The sequence below is a fragment of the Heptranchias perlo genome, chromosome 13 (assembly GCF_035084215.1).
Source record: "Heptranchias perlo isolate sHepPer1 chromosome 13, sHepPer1.hap1, whole genome shotgun sequence".
Classification (NCBI taxonomy): domain Eukaryota; kingdom Metazoa; phylum Chordata; class Chondrichthyes; order Hexanchiformes; family Hexanchidae; genus Heptranchias; species Heptranchias perlo.
The window spans coordinates 44744424-44765337 of record NC_090337.1 but is presented as its reverse complement, the minus strand read 5'-3'; the positions used below and the strand labels follow the sequence as shown (position 1 = coordinate 44765337).

The window sequence follows — 20914 nt, the reverse complement described above, 5'->3', positions numbered from 1 at the left end:
CTGCCCTGAGGAACTCCAGCAGCAGCGTCCTGGGGCTGAGATGATTGGCCTCCAACAACCACTACCATCTTCCTTTGTGCTAGGTATGACTCCAGCCACTGGAGAGATTTCCCCCTGATTCCCATTGACTTCAATTTTACCAGGGCTCCTTGGTGCCACACTCGGTCAAATGCTGCCTTGATGTCAAGGGCAGTCACTCTCACCTCACCTCTGGAATTCAGCTCTTCTGTCCATGTTCGGACCAAGGCTGTAATGAGGTCTGTAGCCGAGTGTTCCTGGCAGAACCCAAACTGAACATCGGTGACCAGGTTATTGGTGAATAAATGCTGCTTGATAGCACTGTCGACGACACCTTCCATCACTTTGCTGATGATTGAGAGTAGACTGATGGGGCGGTAATTGGCCGTATTGGATTTGTCCTGCTTTTTGTGGACAGGACATACCTGGGCAATTTTCCACATTGTCGGGTAGATGCCAGTGTTGTAGCTGTACTGGAACATGAATAAAGAGATAAGGGTAAAATTGAAACGAAGATAAAAGCATAATCTAAGTACATAGACAATAAAGGAGAGGATGACAAAAGGGAATACAAAAAGGTTGGGAAGGATGTCAAAAAAAAATTAGGAAAGCAAAGACGAAATACTAAATTAAATTATCAAGGAATATAAAAAGAAATAGTAAAAAGTTCTACAGACACATAAATAATAAAAGAAAAATCAGAATAGGGATAGGACCACTAAGGGATGCACAAGATAAACTCACAGGTAATGACAGTGAAATGGCAGAAATATTGAATAGTTACTTTGCCTCAGTGTTTACAAGGGAGACTAACAAGGTGCATATGACATTAGAAGAGGGGATCAAAAAGGGTATAAAGACATTTAAGATAGAAGGGGGAAATAATTGATAAACTAATCAAACTTCGAGAGGATAAAATCTTTGGTCTGGATGGATTGCATCCGTGCATGTTAAAAGAAGGCAGGGAAGAGAAAGCAGAGGCATTATTAGATATATATAAATATTCATTAGAAAAGGGAATAGTGCCAGAGGACTGGCGGACAGCTAATGCTGTTCCTTTATTTAAAAAAGGAGACAGAACTAGTCCAGGGAACCATAGGCCAGTTAGCTTAACGTTGGTGGTAGGAAAGATAATGGAATCTTTACTCAAAGATGTAATAGAAAAACATCTAGAAAATGAAAATATAATAAAGAATAGTCAGCATGGATTTCAGAAGGGAAAGTCATGCTTGACCAACCTTATTGAATTCTTTGAAGAAGTAACAAAGAGTAGACAAGGGTAATACAGTAGATGTAATATATTTGGATTTTCAAAAGACCTTCGAGAAGGTACTGCATTGTAGACTTATGACTAAGGTCAGAGTGGTGTGAGGGAACAGGTATCAGAGTGGATAGCAAGCTGGCTTCAAAACAGATAACAGTCGGGGTTAAGGGTCGCGACTCAGACTGGCAAAAGGTGGGAAGTGGTGTTCCACAGGGATCAGTGCTGGGACTATTGTTGTTCACAATTTACATCAACGAATTGGACTCGGGAATTGGAAGTACAATTTCAAAATTTGCGGATGACACCAAATTGGGAGGTGTAGTTAACAAAGGAAGAATGCGTTAAAATGCATTAATGACATTAATAAACTTGCAGAGTGGGCATGTAGTTAGCAAATGAATTTCAATGTAGATAAATGTGAGGTGGGGCATTTTGGTAGGAAGAATAAGGAGGCCACATATTGCTTTGATAATAAGAATCTAAATGGGGTAGAGGAGCAGAGAGATCTTGGGGTACACATACACAAATCACTAAAAGTAACAACGCAGGTTATTAAGGCCACAAAAAAGGCAAACCAAGCACTGTGGAGGGATAGAATTGAAAAGCAGAGAAGTTATATTAAACTTGTATCGAACCTTGGTTAGACCACACTTGGAGTGCTGTGCACAGTTCTGGTTTAAAAAAAGGATATGGAGGCATTGGTGAGAGTACAGAAAAGATTCACAAGGATGATACGAGAACTGAGAGGATATACTTATCAGGAAAGACGAAACAGACTGGGAGGCTTTTCTCTGGAAAAGAGAAGTGTGATCTGAGAGAGGTCTTTATGACAATGAACAGGTTTGATAGGGTAGATGTAGAGAAAATGTTTCCACTTGTGGTGGGGTCCAAAACTTGAGGTCATCAATATAAGAAAGGCCCCAGTAAATCTAATAGGGAATTCAGGAGAAACTTCTTTACCCAAAGAGTGGTGAGAATGTGGAATGTGCTCCCACAAGGAGTGGTTGAGGCAAATAGCATAGATGCATTTTAGGGGAAGCTAGATATGCATTCGAAGGAGACAGGAATAGAAGGGTATGCTGATAGGGGTAGATGAAGTAGGGAGGGAGGAGGCTCGTGTGGAGCATAAATGCCAGCATAGACCAGTTGGGCCGAATGGCCTGTTTCCGTGTTGTAGACTCAATGTAATATACAGATCTGTCGTTCTTTCACTTTTGTTAAAAACCAGAAGGTCATTTATGATGCATTTTAATAGCTATTTTATTTGTTTTTTCAAAATATTCTGTGAATTCAAGTGCTGATTAATAATTCAGGAATATTCTGCAGTGTGATTTGATTTCTTTCTCCAAATCTCACTTCAAACATATGTTGAATGAGAAGTAAAGAGGTTCATGCTTCTTGGAAAGGTATTACATATATTATTACTTCGTCTTTTGCGTCAACTGTTCAAACAGCTAAGTTATATGTTAGAATGATCTTTTGATTGAATAACTATGTACTGAATAAATGTGTTAATTAATTTCTACAACAAACAGCTGATTGATTTGTCCCATTGTCAAATAGCAGCTCTGGGGTCCAGAACCTCTGCTGCAGATCCAATTGAGGGAAGCAAGATGCATGTTGATTAGAGCTACTTGGGTCTATGGGGATATAATTTTACATAAACTATTTTTTGCCTCTGTTTCTATTATACCTTCTAGCTTGCGCTGATTTATTGTTACTGTTGCAGTATGTACTGCTATTTCTCAGCTTTGGTTTTATTATCATTCAGTTTTTGAAACTTGCAACCTTGGGTGGTGTCTAAATTGTAGCATTGTTTTTCTTAAAACTACCAGGATTTCTAAGTTTTTTCAGACTGAAGCTCAATTTTGATCGTATTTCAGAGATTTGGTTGCTGTCAGCACTGGTTTAAAATAAGTTCAGAGTGCAGTGGAGCTTTTCTGTTATCAAATACCCATGACTTTTTGTGTTGCTTTTATCAACTCACAATTTCAGCACATTGGGCATGTACAAAGCTAAGCTTTAAGGCTAGCCCAGCATCGCTCAAAAGGAATCTTTGTCTTCAGGATCCAAACTCAACTGGTCTTGGTGTAAGGAGACGTTGGGTTCCAATTTGAGAATCCATGTTTGAGGTTAAAGAGAGGTAGGTGTTTGCTGACAATAGGGAAACCCATTGGAGATTAGTGCACTATCCAGAAGGCCTGTTAAGGAGGATCCCATAGAGATTTCTCTGTTGTCAGATGAGGATGCTGTTGGGTTGAGGCATTTCCCCTTCCATGGAGGTTTTCAGGCCCCCATAAAAATCCAGTGTATGGCCCAGCACTTTTCGATGAAATACACAACTTACTTTGGGTTCCAACTGGCTTTCTTGAGTTTGAGCTCAGATTTAAGCAGGTCGTGCTTAACCAACCTGAACGAATTCTTCGGAGAAATAACAAGGAAGATAGGCAAAAGAAACATAGTGGATGTGGTTTCTGGATTTTCAAAAAGCATTTGGTAAGGTACCACATGAGAAACTTATGGCAAAGATAATGGCATATGGAATTAAGGGGGGTGTTGCCAATGGAGGGATTATTATAAGGCAAAAAGTTAATGATAAGTGTGAAAGAAATTTCTTGGACTGGACGGATGTGATAGGTGTTCCATGGGGGAGGCTGCCCTTACTTGCTGTATGCATAAATTATCTTAACTTTGGAGTGGAAAGAACAATATCGAAATTTGCAGACAGCAATCAGAAGCTGAGTGACGTGTTCCCTCCTTCATGCAGGGATGCTGAAGCCAGTTCTAACATTTGTACCACGCCTCCTAATATCAGCTGATTCAGTACAAACCAGGGAATTGTATGCTGCTTTTAGTTCTAAATTTTTTGATTCTGCTTTTAGCATATTTTGTATATATTCGAGATGCATGTAACAAGGGTACTACAGTAATCATGGGTGACTTTAATCTAGATATAGACTGGCCAAACCAAATTAGCAATAATGCTGTGGAGGATGAATTCCTGGAGTGTGTACGAGATGGTTTTTTAGACCAGTATGTTGAGGAGCCAACTAGGGAACAAGCTATTCTAGATTGGGTATTGCGCAATGAGAAGGGGTTAATTAATAATCTTGCTGTGTGGGGTTCTTTAGGGAAGAGTGACCATAACGTGATAGAATTCTTCATTTAAGATGGAAAGTGAAGAAGTCCAATCCGAAGCTTGGGTCCCAAATCTAAACAAAGGGAACTACAAAGGTATGAGGAGTGAGTTGGCTATGCTAGATTGGGGAGCTTCATTAAAAGGCATAATGGTGGATAGGAAATGGCTAACATTTAAGGAACAAATGCATGAATTGCAACAGTTATACATTCCTTTCTGGCACAAAATCACAAAAGAAATTAAGGACAGTATTAGATCCAAAGAGGAGTCATATAAAGTTGCCAAAAAAGTAGCAAGCCTGAGGATTGGGAGCAGTTTAGAATTCAGCAAAAAAAGACCAAGAGATTGATTAAGAGGGGAAAAATAGAGTATGAGAGAAAATTTGCAAGGAACATAAAAGCGGACCGTAAAAGCTTCTACAAGTATGTAAAAAGAGAAAGATTAGTGAAGATAAATGTCGGTCCCTTACATTCAGAAACGGCAGAATTTATAATTGGGAACAAGGAAATGGCAGAGCAATTAAACACATACTTTGGTTCTGTCTTCACGGAAAATGACACAGATAACTTCCCAGAAATGCAAGGGAACCAAGGGTCTAGTAAGAAGGAGGAATTAAAGGAAATTGGTATTAGTGAAACAATAGTGCTGGAGAAATTAATAGGACTGAAAGCCGATAAATCCCCGGGGCCTGGTAATCTGCATCCCAGAGTACTAAAAGAGGTAGCCATGGAAATAGTGGATGCATTGGTTGTCATCTTCCAAAATTCTATAGATTATGGAAGAGTTCCTGCAGATTGGAGGGTGGAAAATGTAACCCCACTATTTGAAAAAGGAGGGGGAGAGAAAACAGGGAACTACAGACCGGTTAGCCTAATATCAGTAGTAGGGAAAATGCTAGAGTCTATTATAAAGGATGTGATAACAGGACACTTAGAAAATATCAACGGGATTAGACAAAGTCAAACATGGATTTATGAAAGGGAAATCGTGTTTGACAAACGTACTGGAGTTTTTTGAGGATGTAACTGGTAGAATACATAAGGGAGAACCAGTGGATGTGGTGTATTTGGATTTTTAAAAGCCTTTGATAAAGTCCCACATAGGAGGTTAGTGTGCAAAATTAAAGCACATGGGATTGGGGGTAATATACTGTCATGGATTGAAAGTTGATTCACAGACAGGAAACAGAGAGTAGGAATAAATGGGCCTTTTTCGGGGTGGTAGGCAGCGACTAGTGGGGTACCGCATGGATCAGTGCTTGGGCCTCAGCTATTCACAATATATATCAATGATTTGGATGAGGGAACCAAATGTAATATTTCCAAGTTTACTGACGACACAAAACTTGGTGGGATTGTGAGTTGTGAGGAGGATGCAAAGAGGCTTCAAGGTGATTTAGACAAGTTGAGTGAGTGGACAAATACATGGCAGATGCAGTATAACGTGGATAGATGTGAAGATACCCACTTCGGAAGGAAAAACAGAAAGGCAGAATATTATTTAACTGGTGATAGATTGGGAAATATTGATGTACAAAGGGGACCAGGGTGTCCTTGTACACCAGCCACTGAAAGCAAACATGCAAGTGCAGCAAGCAGTTAGGAAGGCAAATGATATGTTGGCCTTCATTGCAAGAGGATTTGAGTACAGAAGCAAGGATGCCTTGCTGCAGTTATACAGGGCCTTGGTGAGACTACACCTGGAGTATTGTGTGCAGTTTTGGTCTCCTTACCTAAGAAAGGATATACTTGCCATAGAGGGAGTGCAGCTAAGGTTCACCAGACTGATTCCTGGGATGGCAGGACTTTCGTATGAGGAGAGATTGGGTCGACTCGGCCTGTATTCACTCGAGTTTAGAAGAATGAGAGGGGATCTCATTGACACGTGTAAAATTCTGACAGGGCGAGACAGGATGGATGTAGGAAGGATGTTTCCCCTGGCTGGGGGGTGTCCAGAATGAGGGGTCACAGTCTCAGGATACGGGGTAGGATATTTAGGACTGAGATGAGGAGAAATTTCTTCACTCAGAGGGTGGTGAACCTGTGGAATTCTCTATCACAGAAGGCTGTGGAGGCCAAGTCACTGAATATATTTAAGAAGGAGCTAGATAGATTTCTAGACACAAAAGGCATCAAGTGGTATGGGGAGAGAACTGGAATATGGTATTGAGATAGAGGATCAGCCATGATCATATTGAATGGCGGAGCAGGCTCGAAGGGCCGAATGGCCTATTCCTGCTCCTATTTTCTATGTTTCTATATGAGAAAATATAGGATGAGGAGTGGATGTCTGTTGAGACGATTCCTGAACATGCCTATTCTTTAATTTGGATATTAAATATGGATTCAAAGTCACTTTGATTAAAGGGGGTGGTAGGTTACAGACAGGATTACTTATTTTCAGGGTTAGGCGATAGTGTTGCATGCTGGAATTGTCCCAGCACCTCGCAGGTGTATTAACTGTGCTGCTAATTGAAGTGATCAGTCTTTTTTTCAGGCTCTGATGGAGTGCATTTAATCTTTTTAGTTTAACATTGGTGTTTCATCTATCCAAAGGCTGTTATTGGTACTTGAATTGATCTAACCTCGAAGAGGTAAACTAAAAAATGTAAAAATGCTGGCTCAGTTACAACCAGTGGTGTTCAAATGACCTCAGTAAAACAAGGTGAGGAGAATTGCATGAAACTTATCTCTTTGACCACCCTTCTTAATTTCTCTTGCTTGGCTTACAATCTGTTTTCCACACAGCTCCTTGAAGTGCCTTGGCATGTTTCTGTATGTTAAAGGCACAATATAAATGCAAGTTGTTGTTCTCAGATATTTGAATTCTTTAGCATATTGTAAACTTTCTGTCAATATTAGTGCCAAAATTCTGCTGCAAGTGCAGTGAGATGGGACATTTTGCAGTGAAGTGCTCGAGAAGTGGATAGGACCACAAGATCGAGTACTTTGTGAAGTGTGCCCAAGGAAAATCAAGGTAAACAGCAAGAGGAAGGATGTGAACTTGTTGAAAAGGAAGACGGGCATGTGGCCGCACATATGGGTGGAGGAAGATGGCAACAAGAAATTCCACACTGAACATTTAAAGGAGTCTGTGCAGGATGAAACTGCGGTCTAATACAAAATGCTGTGGAATCATTACAAGGAGATAAATGAAAGTGAGAACAGAAATGGAAAGGTTCAAAATTGTTGCTTACAAATATGACAGAGGGGAAACAAAGAGGTGAGTGTGCAGAATGTGGCTTCAAATAATAAAATGAGAAGGCTGATAATTTGTCATGAATCATTGCAGATATTTATGGGGAACTGGGGACGGAACACAGTAGTTGGGAGGGGGGGGGGCGGGGGAGGAGCCCAGTGATGCAGAGATCCTGCCGATATTAACGGCAGGACCTCATTAACATTTTATTCCGTTTCCCAGCCGGCAGCTGGCCAGATTGACAAGCTGACCGGCTGTCGGGCAGGAAAGCCAGCGACAGGAGGCCGCAGTTGGGGATGGTCCCTGGCAATTGGAAGAGATCGGGGCTTGGTGGTGGGGGGAGGGAAAGAATCAGAGCTCTGCAATGGGGAGCAAGGGAGGGAAAGATTGGGGCATTGGGTGTGGGGGCGCTGTTTGCCGATCGTCACGGCAGTGAAGAGAGGCAGAAGGCAGGCCGATGGTTTGGTGCTGGGTGGAGCACTCCTGTTCCTCCTTCCCCACAAGTAGTGCTCTGAAAAGCACTTGCCTTCTGGAGCCGGCTACTCCCGTTTTCATTTCACTGCCGGGTTTCCCGAACCCTGGGAAAGCCAGCCGGCGACTGTGGGACCCTGCACTGTGGGAGCCTGATTTAAATATCATAATGAAGTTTCTCATCTCTCCAAGGCAGGACACATGCACACTCTGCAACCTGTTGCCATACGTGACGGGTTGGGGACGCATTCCTTGATTTTTAATTTTTAACTCCCCCCGCCGAGCCTCTCTTGCCCATTGTGGGGGGGCGGGGGGGGAGGGTGAATATCGACCTCATCATATTTAGACAGTGTTATAGGCATGACAAGGTAGAGGCACTGGAGATGGAATTTAAGAATCAGGATAAAGGAGACTAAATAAAAACTCTGGAAAAGACTGTGCGAGAAGACTGGAGAAATTGTGTAATCAATAATCAAGAACAAAATGAAAGAGAAACTGTGTGAAAATAGCTGAATAAAGAACAGACAACACAACTTTAGAAGAGGTCAATCTTGCCTGACCAAATTTGGACACTTTTTTGAAGAGGTGACATCCCAAATTGAAAGGGGAAAACCGAGCATTCTCGAAGGCCTTTGAAACTCCTTTACAAACTAAGGTCAGTTAGTTTCAAAGTTAAGACATATATGTGGATCTATAACTGGTTAAAACAACTAGGAAGAAAGTAGAAGGTCGATTTAAGTGCAACTAGGATTCAATGGGAGTAGATATTGATTGGCTATCCCTGGAGTCTATGCCAGGACCCTTCTGTTCTTGGTATACAAAAATGATCAGGAATTGCAGTCTTGATGCTAGTTAACTTTGCAGATGATACCAAGGTAGGGACTGTGGAGCTAAGAGGAGGCAGCCAAGATCATAGAAAGAGAACTGAATAGGGATTGCAATGGGCTGATCAGTATCAAATTAAGTTCAATATGGACAAATGTAAGATGCTGCAATTTGGAAGGAAAATCAGGAGGCTTGTGTATTCTTTGGGTGGAATTGAACTTGTCAAGGGATGTTAGTTGACTCATCCATTCACCTTACGTAAATAAAGCAAATTGGTTATACTGGCAAATCACTTGAATTCAAATTCCCAGAGATAAAGCTGAAGCTGCACAATATCCTAATCAGGTCACACCTGGAGCACTGCATATTTTTCTTGACGTCGTAACATAAGGAGCTGTCCAAACCTTCGAGGCAGTGCAGAGAAGAGCAACCAGGCTGATCCCTGGTGTTGGAGGGAAGAGCTATGAGAAGCAACTTGATAGGCTTAGGTTCTTCCGTTTTGTAAAGAGAGATTTAGAGGTACAAAAGATACTTAAAGGGAGAAATAAAATGAGAAAAAAAATGGCTTGCATTTATACCTTAGCATGTCCATACTACTTCCCAAAGTGTTTTACATCCAGTCAGCTGCTTTTGAAGTGTGGTCAATTTTGTAATGAAGGCAGCCGTATATGTGCACATCAAGGTCCCACAAGCATTAATGAGATGGGTGATGAGTTAATTTTTTCATGGTGGTTTTGGCTGAAGGAACAATATTGGCTAGGACACCTGGTAAACTTCCTGCTGTCCTTTGAATAGCACCTTAGGATCTTCTGTGTGCACTGCAATTGGCAAAAGGGACCTCAATTTAACTTGTCAACTTAAAGATGGCACCTCCAACAGTGCAGCACTCCCTCAGTTTTAAATGTCGGTCCAGATTAGGTGCTGTAAAGTAAACCCAAAACAATGCTTTGATATTCCAGGGCAGTAGGACAAGAAGACACAGGACCAGGGTTGTGAAGGACGGAATTGTGGAAGTAGTTCTTTGTACAGAGGGTGATCAGAAGCTGGAATGGGTTACAGCAAGAGTGGTTGAAACCAGGATATTGAACTTATTTAAGAAACCGCTAGATACTGTAATGGGAAGATAGGAAGGGTTGGTATTCTGGAAGGGCGAGATCGAATTGGATGAAGCGTCGTCTTCATCTACACTGATCTTGTGATTTATTAAATGACAAGGTGACAATGTGTGGCAGAACATCAACATTACACAGACTATTTATTAGACAAGGACTGGCAGAATATGAAAGTTGCACAGCTTTGATTTTTTGCAATTTTTCTAATTAAAATATGAGCGTAAATATTGCAACATGTACAAAAACATCTCATCATGGTGATCACTTATTTACACTGGGTTCAATGAGATGAGTTTTGTATAGCCTTCTGTTAATGCAATGATGATTTAACCAGAATGGATCTGTGTGCATTCCATCAAGTGATTAGTAGGGGACGACTTCACCCTCACCTTCCTTTCCCACAAAAGATATTTGACAGTTCACGAAGGCAGATAAGGGTTCATGGATTCATCCCTAATAGCCCTTCAGATCATTGTTTTGCCATGGACAGTCCCCCTGTGGAATGCCTCACTACCTCTGGTTTGCAATTGACTTGAAGGGCTATAAGCTGTTAAGACAACAGTGGACAAACATTCATGCAGCAGTACTGTTTTTGTTTTTTTATATGAAGTTACCAAGGCACTTGGTCAGTGCTGGAGCTCTTTTCCTTTATTTTTGTTATGGCTTTGGTTGATAACACTGTTTATTGTGGCTGGAGTTATACTGTACCAGCTGCAAGCATGGTAGTGTGAGACTGCCTGCTAAACATGGTCACACATCAGTTGGCTTTAGTTCAGGACCTGACTCTGGAATTATAGTCAGTTTTGCATCAGTGTGCACCTAGAAGCATTTTCTATCAAGTGGCAGCGTAAATACGGCTTTAAAAGGATTCATATCTGCATTTTAATTTCTGATGCTGAAAATTAATGAAATTTTTTTTTATTCGTTCATGGGATGTGGGCGTCCCTGGTGAGGCCGGCATTTATTGCCCATCCCTAATTGCCCTTGAGAAGGTGGTGGTGAGCCGCCTTCTTGAACCGCTGCAGTCCGTGTGGTGACTGTTCTCTCACAGTGCTGTTAGGAAGGGAGTTCCAGGATTTTGACCCAGTGACGATGAAGGAACGGCGATATATTTCCATGTTGGGATGGTGTGAGACTTGGAGGGGAACGTGCAGGTGATGTTGTTCCCATGTACCTGCTGCTCTTGTCCTTCTAGGTGGTAGAGGTCGCGGTGCTGTCGAAGAAGCCTTGGCGAGTTGCTGCAGTACATCCTGTGGATGGTACACACTGCAGCCACTGTGCGCCGGTGGTGAAGGGAGTGAATGTTTAGGGTGGTGGATGGGGTGCCAATCAAGCGGGCTGCTTTGTCCTGGATGGTGTCAAGCTTCTTGAGTGTTGTTGGAGCTGCACTCATCCAGGCAAGTGGAGAGTATTCCATCACACTCCTGACTTGTGCCTTGTAGATGATGGAAAGGCTTTGGGGAGTCAGGAGGTGAGTCACTCGCCGCAGAATAGCCAGCCTCTGACCTGCTCTTGTAGCCACATTATTTATATGGGTGGTCCAGTTAAGTTTCTGGTCAACGGTGACCCCCGGGATGTTGATGGTGGGGGATTCGGCGATGGTAATGCCGTTGAATGTCAAGGGGAGGTGGTCATTGCCTGGCACTTGCCTGGTGCAAATGTTACTTTCCACTTAAGAGTCCAAGCCTGGATGTTGTCCAGGTCTTGCTGCATGCGGGCACGGACTGCTTCATTATCTGAGGGGTTGCGAATGGAACTGAACACTGTGCAATCATCAGCGAACATCCCCATTTCTGACCTTATGATGGAGGGAAGTTCATTGATGAAGCAGCTGAAGATGGTTGGGCCTAGGACACTGCCTTGAGGAACTCCTGCAGCAATGTCCTGGGGCTGAGATGATTGGCCACCAACAACCACTACCATCTTCCTTTGTGCTAGGTATGACTCCAGCCACTGGAGAGTTTTCCCCCGATTCCCATTGACTTCAATTTTACGAGGGCTCCTTGATGCCACACTCGGTCAAATGCTGCCTTGATGTCAAGGGCAGTAACTCTAATCTCACCTCTGGAATTCAACTCTTTTGTCCATGTTTGGACCAAGGCTTTAATGAGGTCTGGAGCCGAGTGGTCCTGGCGGAACCCACACTGAACATCGGTGAGCAGGTTATTGGTGAATAAGTGCCGCTTGATAGCACTTTCGATGACACCTTCCATCACTTTGCTGAGGATCGAGAGTAGACTGATGGGGTGGTAATTGGCCGGATTGGATTTGTCCTGCTTTTTGTGGACAGGACGTACCTGGGCAATTTTCCACATTGTTGGGTAGATGCATGTATTGTAGCTGTACTGGAACAGCTTGGCTTGAGGTGCAGCTAGTTCTGGAGCACAAGCCTTCAGCACTACAGCCGGGATGTTGTCGGGGTCCATAGCGTTTGCCATTTCTTGATATCACGTGGAGTGAATCGAATTGGCCGAAGACTGGCTTCTGTGATGGTGGGGATATCGGGTGGCAGCCGAGATGGATCATCCACTAGGCACTTCTGGCTGAAGATGGTTGCAAACGCTTCAGCCTTGTCTTTTGCTCTCACGTGCTGGACTCCACCATCGTTGAGGATGGGGATGCTTACAGACCCTCCTCCTCCCGTTAGTTGTTTAATTGTCCACCACCATTCACGAATGGACATGGCAGGACTGCAGAGCTTTGATCTGATCCGTTGGTTGTGGGATCACTTAGCTCTGTCTATAGCATGTTGCTTCCGCTGTTTAGCATGCATGTAGTCCTGAGTTGTAGCTTCACCAGGTTGGCACCTCATTTTTAGGTACGCCTGGTGCTGCTCCTGGCATGTTCTTCTACACTCCTCATTGAACCAGGGTTGATCCCCTGGCTTGTTGGTAATGGTAGAGTGAGGAATATGTCGGGCCATAAGGTTACAGATTGTGCTGGAATACAATTCTGCTGCTGCTGATGGCCCACAGCGCCTCATGGATGCCCAGTTTTGAGCATTTCTGTATGATTTTTAATCACAGCATTTCTGTATGATTTTTAATGTATTCTAGTTTCTTCAAATTAGAATGGAATAATTTGTTAATCGTGAACTATACTCTGTTGACAGGAGAATGGGTATTAGTAAAATAGTTTTTGTGGAAGGAAAAATAAATTAAGCTAAAGTGACTAATATGTTGGTCAAAATCTTTTTTTGGATGCTTTATTTTTCATTACCTAACATTTTATAATGAATTAATTTAAAGTAGACTGCATAATTTGAGACTTCATTTGACAGTGTTCTAGAATTCTATTGAGTAATACATAGTTTGATTTTTGTTTATGAGAAGCGAAAAAAATCCAAAGTTGTAATTAGCTAAATGATAAATCATGTTATTTTATTTAAGGTACTCACGTGGTGAGTGACAGGTTAAGGATTTTTAGGATGAAGGACATGTACATTTAGTTATGATATGCAGTAAATTTCCAGAATACTTTAGATAGTGAAGCCATATCATATCCTAAATGACTGTGGTAGCATGCATAGTTGGTGTTTGGTGTTTGTTGAAAATATGTGACAGCATCAACTGTGATACTCAATAGTTCCTATTAACCCAATCTGTGGCCTGGTTCAGGTTTATATCCATGCATGTGGTGGGTCATTGGAGATAAGCTGGTGTCTGCAGTTGTATGGCAGTAATTACTTTATTGATAGTATAGTGGGAAAATGGACAGTGCGTTAGGAAGATTAAATGGGTTGGCTGAAAAATAGTGAGAAGAAGAATGAGAATATGATCTGGCTGGGGGAAACATTTTTGCTAAAGTGTTTATTAAACCTGTTAAATTGAAAACATGGAAACTATCTTTCATTATGTCTTGAAATAAGTTTTTTTTTAAAATGCTTTGGTTTTGGTACACTGTGATTAATTGAGAACTGCTTAAGGATAAAATGTTCCACTGAAATTGACATCTAGTCGCAATGGCTTGCAAAAAGCAACTTTCATGTGGACTGAGAGGTTTAATGCTTACAGTATATGTTCAGCATTTATTCAAAGGCATATAATGCCATAGCATGAAGTGGCCTTGAATGACCAGTTCTACAGTGAAAAGTGTAAACTTTTAATTATTGGACTCAAAAATGTTTTTTTATTAATCTGATTACATTTCCTTTTTAAAACTATTTAGGACCAGATGATTTTCCTTCAACAGGCGGTTTTAAACACACAAATGGTAAAAGCGGGGGTCTGTCTGTCATCCCTGAACACCCACTCGGATTTTTTTTCAGAATCTTACATTTTTGTACTCTGCAAACTTCATGGTTTCTCCTGAACCATATATGCATCCAGCCAGGGTGCTGTTAGAAAGCATTAAGCCTGCAGAAAAATAAATATTTTCCACCATTTTTAAAGTATAGTTTCTGAGATGCGCATTAAAACAGATAAGATTGATGGTTGTGAATAGAAGGCTCTATCGCTAGTATCCTGTATGCTGGAACTGAGTTTTCAGTTTTTGAAGTTTTAAACTGGCTATTGGAACAAAAATAATCAGATGGAATAGTCTGAATAGTTTTGAAACATTAATTTAACAACTAAGCAAAAATTATCATATATATGTATACCTACATCTTAATATAAAAAGAGTACAACTTTGCATTTCCTGTCCATCAGACCTACGTATCATTTTTTCTGTATTACACATCCATCATGTATGTTCACAAATTTTTCTCACACTTTTACCCAATGGGCTCAAATTTCACATTCATAAAATAGCTACAAATCAGAAATCTATAGCTGTGAAAAGTAATGAAAATCTCGGGATTTTTTTTAAGAAGTAGAAACCGAACCAAATAGCATGAAATGGTTTTTAAAAAAACTTTCTGGCTGCCATTTTTCTTTCTCACAAACTCAAATATCCAGGGCTCAAAATAAAATTTCTAGCATAATAAAACAATAGAAAATTACATATTGAATTAATAAAATTAAACTTATCTATAAAATTCTCTCCTCTTGTTCCTATGATCCTCCTTCATTAAGGTTTTTACTTCGAAGCCTTAGCCTCTTTCGAACGTCTCTACATGGAGTTGATATTCTTCCCAGAGCTATCACAATGTCAGCTGAAGGGGATTAATAGCCACACCTGTGCTTGCAGTTACCAAGATGCCACAGTCTAAGCTTGTGTGATGTGGGAAATTTCCCAGCATGCACCAGTATGATTTTCTCAGAGCCACAGCTGAAAGCTGCCTTTCAACAGGCGATAACTGTCGTTGAATTTGTTTTATAAAATGATTCAAAACAAGCAAAGGCATGAGATATAGTGCTTTTTTTGAAGTAGTTTCCTAGAAAACTGTTATCAAATGCAGAGAGAGATACAGACAAATAATTAGAACACCTGCGGTTTATTTTGTTTCTGTTAAGAATTATAAAACAATAATTGCCATGAGCAACGCTACAGGAGAACTATTAAATATAGGTGTGCATATATGTACAATATATACACTAGTCGATTTCCACTGGCATTGCACATGAGGAGTGGAGACCAAGTGTCGTCTTCAGATGAAGCTGGGTGAGAGGATAGGGGATAATTGGGCCAGGCATGCAGATGTAATCCAGTCCCCATTTTAAAGTCATACATTTTATTCTTATTTTTATCATAGTAGGTGCAGAACAGGAGGAGGCCATTCAGCCCATCTTGCCTGTGCCAGCTCTTTGAAAGTGCTGTCTAATTAGTCCCATTCCCCTGCTTTTTCCCCCAGAGCCCTGTAAATTTTTCCTTTCAAGTATTTATCTAATTCCCTTTTTAAAGTTACTATTGAATCTGTTTCCACCACCCTTTCAGGCAGTGCATTCCAGGCCATTACAACTCGCTGCGTAAAAAATGTTTCCTCATGTCGCCAATCATAAATTTGTGTCCTCTGGTTACCAACCTTCTGTTGGAGATTTTTAAAATTATTTTTTTTTAACTTTTCATTTCGGTCTCTTTTCTCTCTCTCTTAATCCAATCCATCTTTCCCTCTCTTTATTTCTCTTTCTGTACCTGATTTGACATTAAATTCACTCACTCTAATTCACACTTCCTTCTCAGTCCTTGCACTGTTAATTTCACAATCCTTCAGTCTGATTGGTTAAGGAGTTACACAGTTGCGTGCCCTGTTTATTCAGGTCCCAGATGCCCTCGTTTCCCTCGCTGCCACATTTTTCGCTCGCACTTCCAGCAACTTGCCACGCAAAAAAATTTTAAAACCTAAACGTGCTTGGGCACGTCTAACAATTGGCAGATGCCGTTTGATGCCCTGCTACAGCAAAATCTGTCCCATTATGTTTTCTGCTGTGTTTACAGTGTATCCTGATGCCTTAATCTTGGCATCTTATATGAGGCAATGCAAATGGATTGAAGGAAGTTGCCTTGTTTTCACTACATCCTGTTTATTATATGCTGTGGTTTATTTTGTTTCTGTTAAGAATTATAAAACAATAATTGCCATGAGCAACGCTACAGGAGAACTACTAAATATAGGTGTGCATATATGTACAATAGATACACTCCAAAATTATATGCATTATATACACTCCACAATTATATACAATTATATGCTCCATCAAAGACGGGCACCTCAGCACCTCACTACCGCAAGCCCACGGACAACCTCAGGATGCTCCACTTTTCCAGCTTCCACCCTAACCACGTCAAAGAGGCCATCCCCTATGGACAGGCCCTGCGAATACACAGGGTCTGCTCAGACGAGGAGGAACGCGATGGACACCTACAGACGCTGAAAGACGCCCTAGTAAGAACGGGATATGATGCTCGACTCATCGATCGACAGTTCCGACGGGCCACAGCGAAAAATCGCGTAGACCTCCTCAGAAGACTAACACGGGACGCAACCAACAGAGTACCCTTCGTCGTCCAGTACTTCCCCGGAGCGGAGAAACTACGCCATGTTCTCCGCAGCCTTCAACATGTCATCAATGATGACGCACACCTCGCTATGGCCATCCCCACACCTCCACTACTCGCCTTTAAACAGCCACCCAACCTCAAACAAACCATCGTTCGCAGCAAATTACCCAGCTTTCAGGAGAACAGCGTCCACGACACCACACAACCCTGCCACGGTAACCTCTGCAAGACATGCCAGATCATCGACACAGATACCACCATCACACGAGAGGACACTACCCACCAGGTGCACGGTCCATACTCCTGTGACTCGGCCAACATTGTCTACCTCATACGTTGCAGGAAAGGATGCCCCAGAGCATGGTACATTGGCGAGACCATGCAGACGCTGCGACAACGGATGAACGGACACCGCGCAACAATCACCAAACAGGAGGGTTCTCTCCCTGTCGGGGAACACTTCAGCAGTCGAGGACATTCAGCCACCGACCTTCGGGTAAGCATACTCCAAGGCGGCCTTCGAGACACACGACAACGCAAAATCGTCGAGCAGAAATTGATAGCCAAGTTCCACACCCATGAGGACGGCCTCAACCGGGATCTTGGGTTCATGTCACACTACACGTAACCCCACCAGCGAACAAATGTTATCTGTTTTTAATATAACGGGTAATTGACTGTCTTCCTTCTCTCTCTCTCTCTCTTTTTTTGGGGGGGTTTGTATATTCGGTGGCCTTTTAGGTGACACCTTTCTGTCTGCTCACTGTGATTGCCTTGGCAACGGGCAGTAATCACCAGGCATTGTTCTGTGATTTTCAAATGCGAAGGATTCGAAAATTTCATTTCCACACCGTTCACCTGACGAAGGAGGAAGCCTCCGAAAGCTTGTGGAATTTAAAATAAATTTGTTGGACTATAACTTGGTGTTGTAAAATTGTTTACAGTGGTTAAAACAGGTAGGGTCATGGAATTAATGCAGTAGGCATTTTAAGGAAAGTGTGGGCAGAAAGGAACAGATGTAGCAATAAATCTGGTGATCATTTACATTGCATCACCAAGAATTGGACCTGCCATGAAACACATGCAGGAGGTGAGTTAACTTCACACAGGGACCATTTGAGACCGGAATATCAGGTAGGTTTAGAACATGAATCAAATTGGATTTATGTAGGCATCAGCTACATTCACAGTTCTAATTATTTGTGTAAATGGAGTATTGGGTCTTTAGAATTGCATTTATAACTTGATTATTTTTCATGAATGCTTTTAAAAAGTATCTTCCATTCACTATATTTTAGGAAGAAATTGAGAATTTTATGGTGGGGTCAATTTAAGAATGAACACCTTATGTTCTTAAGCCACTCGCTCACTACCCCATCACCCCTGAGTTCCTATCAGTCATGCAGGCAGAATCCAGGGGTGAAGGGCATAGATCAGTACTGTTATATTCTTGAAATAGACATTCTGTGCAAAACTTCATTATCTTCTCAACAGCATGAAGAAGCCATCTTCAAGAAAAAATAAACATAACAGAAAATGATGTTGGTGACAGCTAAAATTGTTTTACGTGCATCTATATATTTGACCATCCATCTGTCACTTTGTGCAATTTGCATGTGTGTGTTTGTATGTGTATGTTGTGTGACGTGACAAAGCAAGTGTTGATTGCACATCTTAGCTTAATGATTTGGAAACTTACAAAGATGAATTTTTGAAGTTGTTTGCAGTGAAGTTTCACAGCAAACTTAATTGTGAAGTGCGATTTTTTTTTAAATTTGCGAAAGGGAGAGTACCTACGATCGAGAAGTACAGGCAGAGACCCAGAGAAAGAGATAAATATGATGATGGCACTTGTGCTTGAATTGATTTATCTTCAGACCCGGAAACTTGCTCCTTGGTGCTCCCAGACCATGGGACCCCTCTCTCCCAGTACACTGAGACACAGGTTGCTCAACCTCAACACATCCCACCAGCGCTATCAGGCATGGAGAACTCTCTCTAGTGCAGCAAGGTCCCAAGACCTCACTCCACTCTCGGTATTAATATCCCTCAGGATTTCCCTCCCTGTGTCACCAGCCCCCAGGGATTCCCTCACTATTCAAGATACCAGCACCCTCCTCAATGCTGTATGATCCCATGAGTTTCTCTTCACAGTTTTGTCAAACCCTGAATCACCCACTCTGTGCCCCTCTGGATTTACTGCCATGCCACAGAAATCATCTTGTGAATCAAATCCTAGATTTTAATCGAATGCTGCCAAAGCTCAGCAACCTCCTAACTGCTGCTAGCCTCCACAACCCTCCCCCCCGCTCCTCACTATTGCTAAACCTCAAATGTCTGCCTCCAATCTGCTACTTGTGCACCAGCTTTCTTTGTAACCTGGATTTTTTTTTAAAAAAAGGTAAGAGATAAATATCAAGTATGTACAGGGAACATTAATAATAATCAAGGACACTCACTTATGGTTCTCATCAAAAAATACGCTACCACCGCATATTTACAGTGTATTTTAAAGGTATTTAGGGCAGGGCATCACTGCCTCTCCAACTTATACTCCACTTTGATTCCTTGAAGTGAGTGGTGGATATTGTACTAAAAACTTTACTGCTGGATTCACATTCCTGAATATTTAAATTGTGCAGAGATATCTTCCAGCTGTGATACCAAGATTTAAAACTGTGTACAAGCTGCTCTTCATCATTTATATTGTTTATTTTGAATCTGTAACGACAATCTCATAATATGATCAGTGTTGGTTATATTTGTACAATTTGAGTGAGAGAAAATTTTTGTAAGGAACTAAATTGGCTTTTTACAACCTGTAGACTTGAGAATTATTTTTCTTCAGTGAGTTTTCAAGTTTAGGCTGATACTTTATTCAGAATATCGATTTATGCCAAGTCCTCCGCTCAAAATCTTAAACAATTGCAGGAATGCTTATCTGTAGCAAGTCATAGCCAGTGCCTCTGGTGCTTTTCATCAGACCACAGCTGCAATGTGCTAATTTTGACATTTTGAGGAAAGTTCGAGCAAACAAAATCTCTCAAAGGGATGAAAGATTTGATTCAAGATTGTTAAAATAGTGCATCTGTACATGATTAACTACAATATTTAAGGCAGATTGGACCAATCATCAAATTCAGGTGAATGCAAACCAGTCAAGAAAGTGAGGCAGTCAGGTGGATGCATGAGCCAAAATCCTGTTTTCCGAGTCCAATTCAACATATACGCTAAAATGACAGTGTATAAACACTTGTAAATATCTGAATGTTATGAGGACAGAACTTACTCTCAATCTGAAATTCTCCCAGCCAACCAATCTGTGTTCCATCACACCTCAAGATGGCTTTTACCCTACAGGTTTTGTTCATCTCTGTTTATGCATTACTCCTTGGGGCTTGTATTGGGAAAGTTATGAGCAGATGCTTCATAATTTTTGCAGGGCATGAGGTTGGAATTATCAAATCCTGCTTCTGATGTAGTTTTGTTGAAGTACTGTAACACAACACCAGCTGGATTCCTCGAGGCAGCAGGGAATGCCATGACCTGTCCCATCTGGGACAGAGACAGCTTTCGGACAACACCAGCAATCCTAGTGTTGTGCCTCAAATACCTCTGTGTACTTAGTGCTGGCAAGTGTGGTCCAAAATGTAAACACCATTACAAACAAAATCAAAGCCGTAAAATCCAGCTCACAAAGGCTTCGTGAGTGTTAGGAACTGCTCCAAATATTGCAGTAGTGGAATTTCCCTGGGTCTTTCGGGCCCTCCATCGGGAGCATCTACATAAGTTACAGTACAATTATATCCACATTTAATTTTGCAAGCGCTCCCAAATTGAAATCTGGGAGCAGAATGCATTGCTTGCTGGCATTCAACTTCATGTCAAGATTCATGATCTATGCAAGGTTGAAGATCCACTCTGGAAAATTGTTGGCAAATTATCTACTTTTCAATGGCATGGCACATTTGAGTACCACTGCTTGAGGACTCTTCAAAAAAAAAT

At 41.6% G+C, this 20914-nt stretch overlaps 1 protein-coding gene across 1 annotated transcript in view; it reads left to right on the top strand.

Annotated features, from left to right (window-relative positions):
• The window catches only part of rsrc1 (arginine/serine-rich coiled-coil 1), a 417271-nt gene that overhangs the window by 85539 nt on the left and 310818 nt on the right, over positions 1–20914 (top strand). The gene's annotated exons all lie outside the window — the stretch shown is intronic.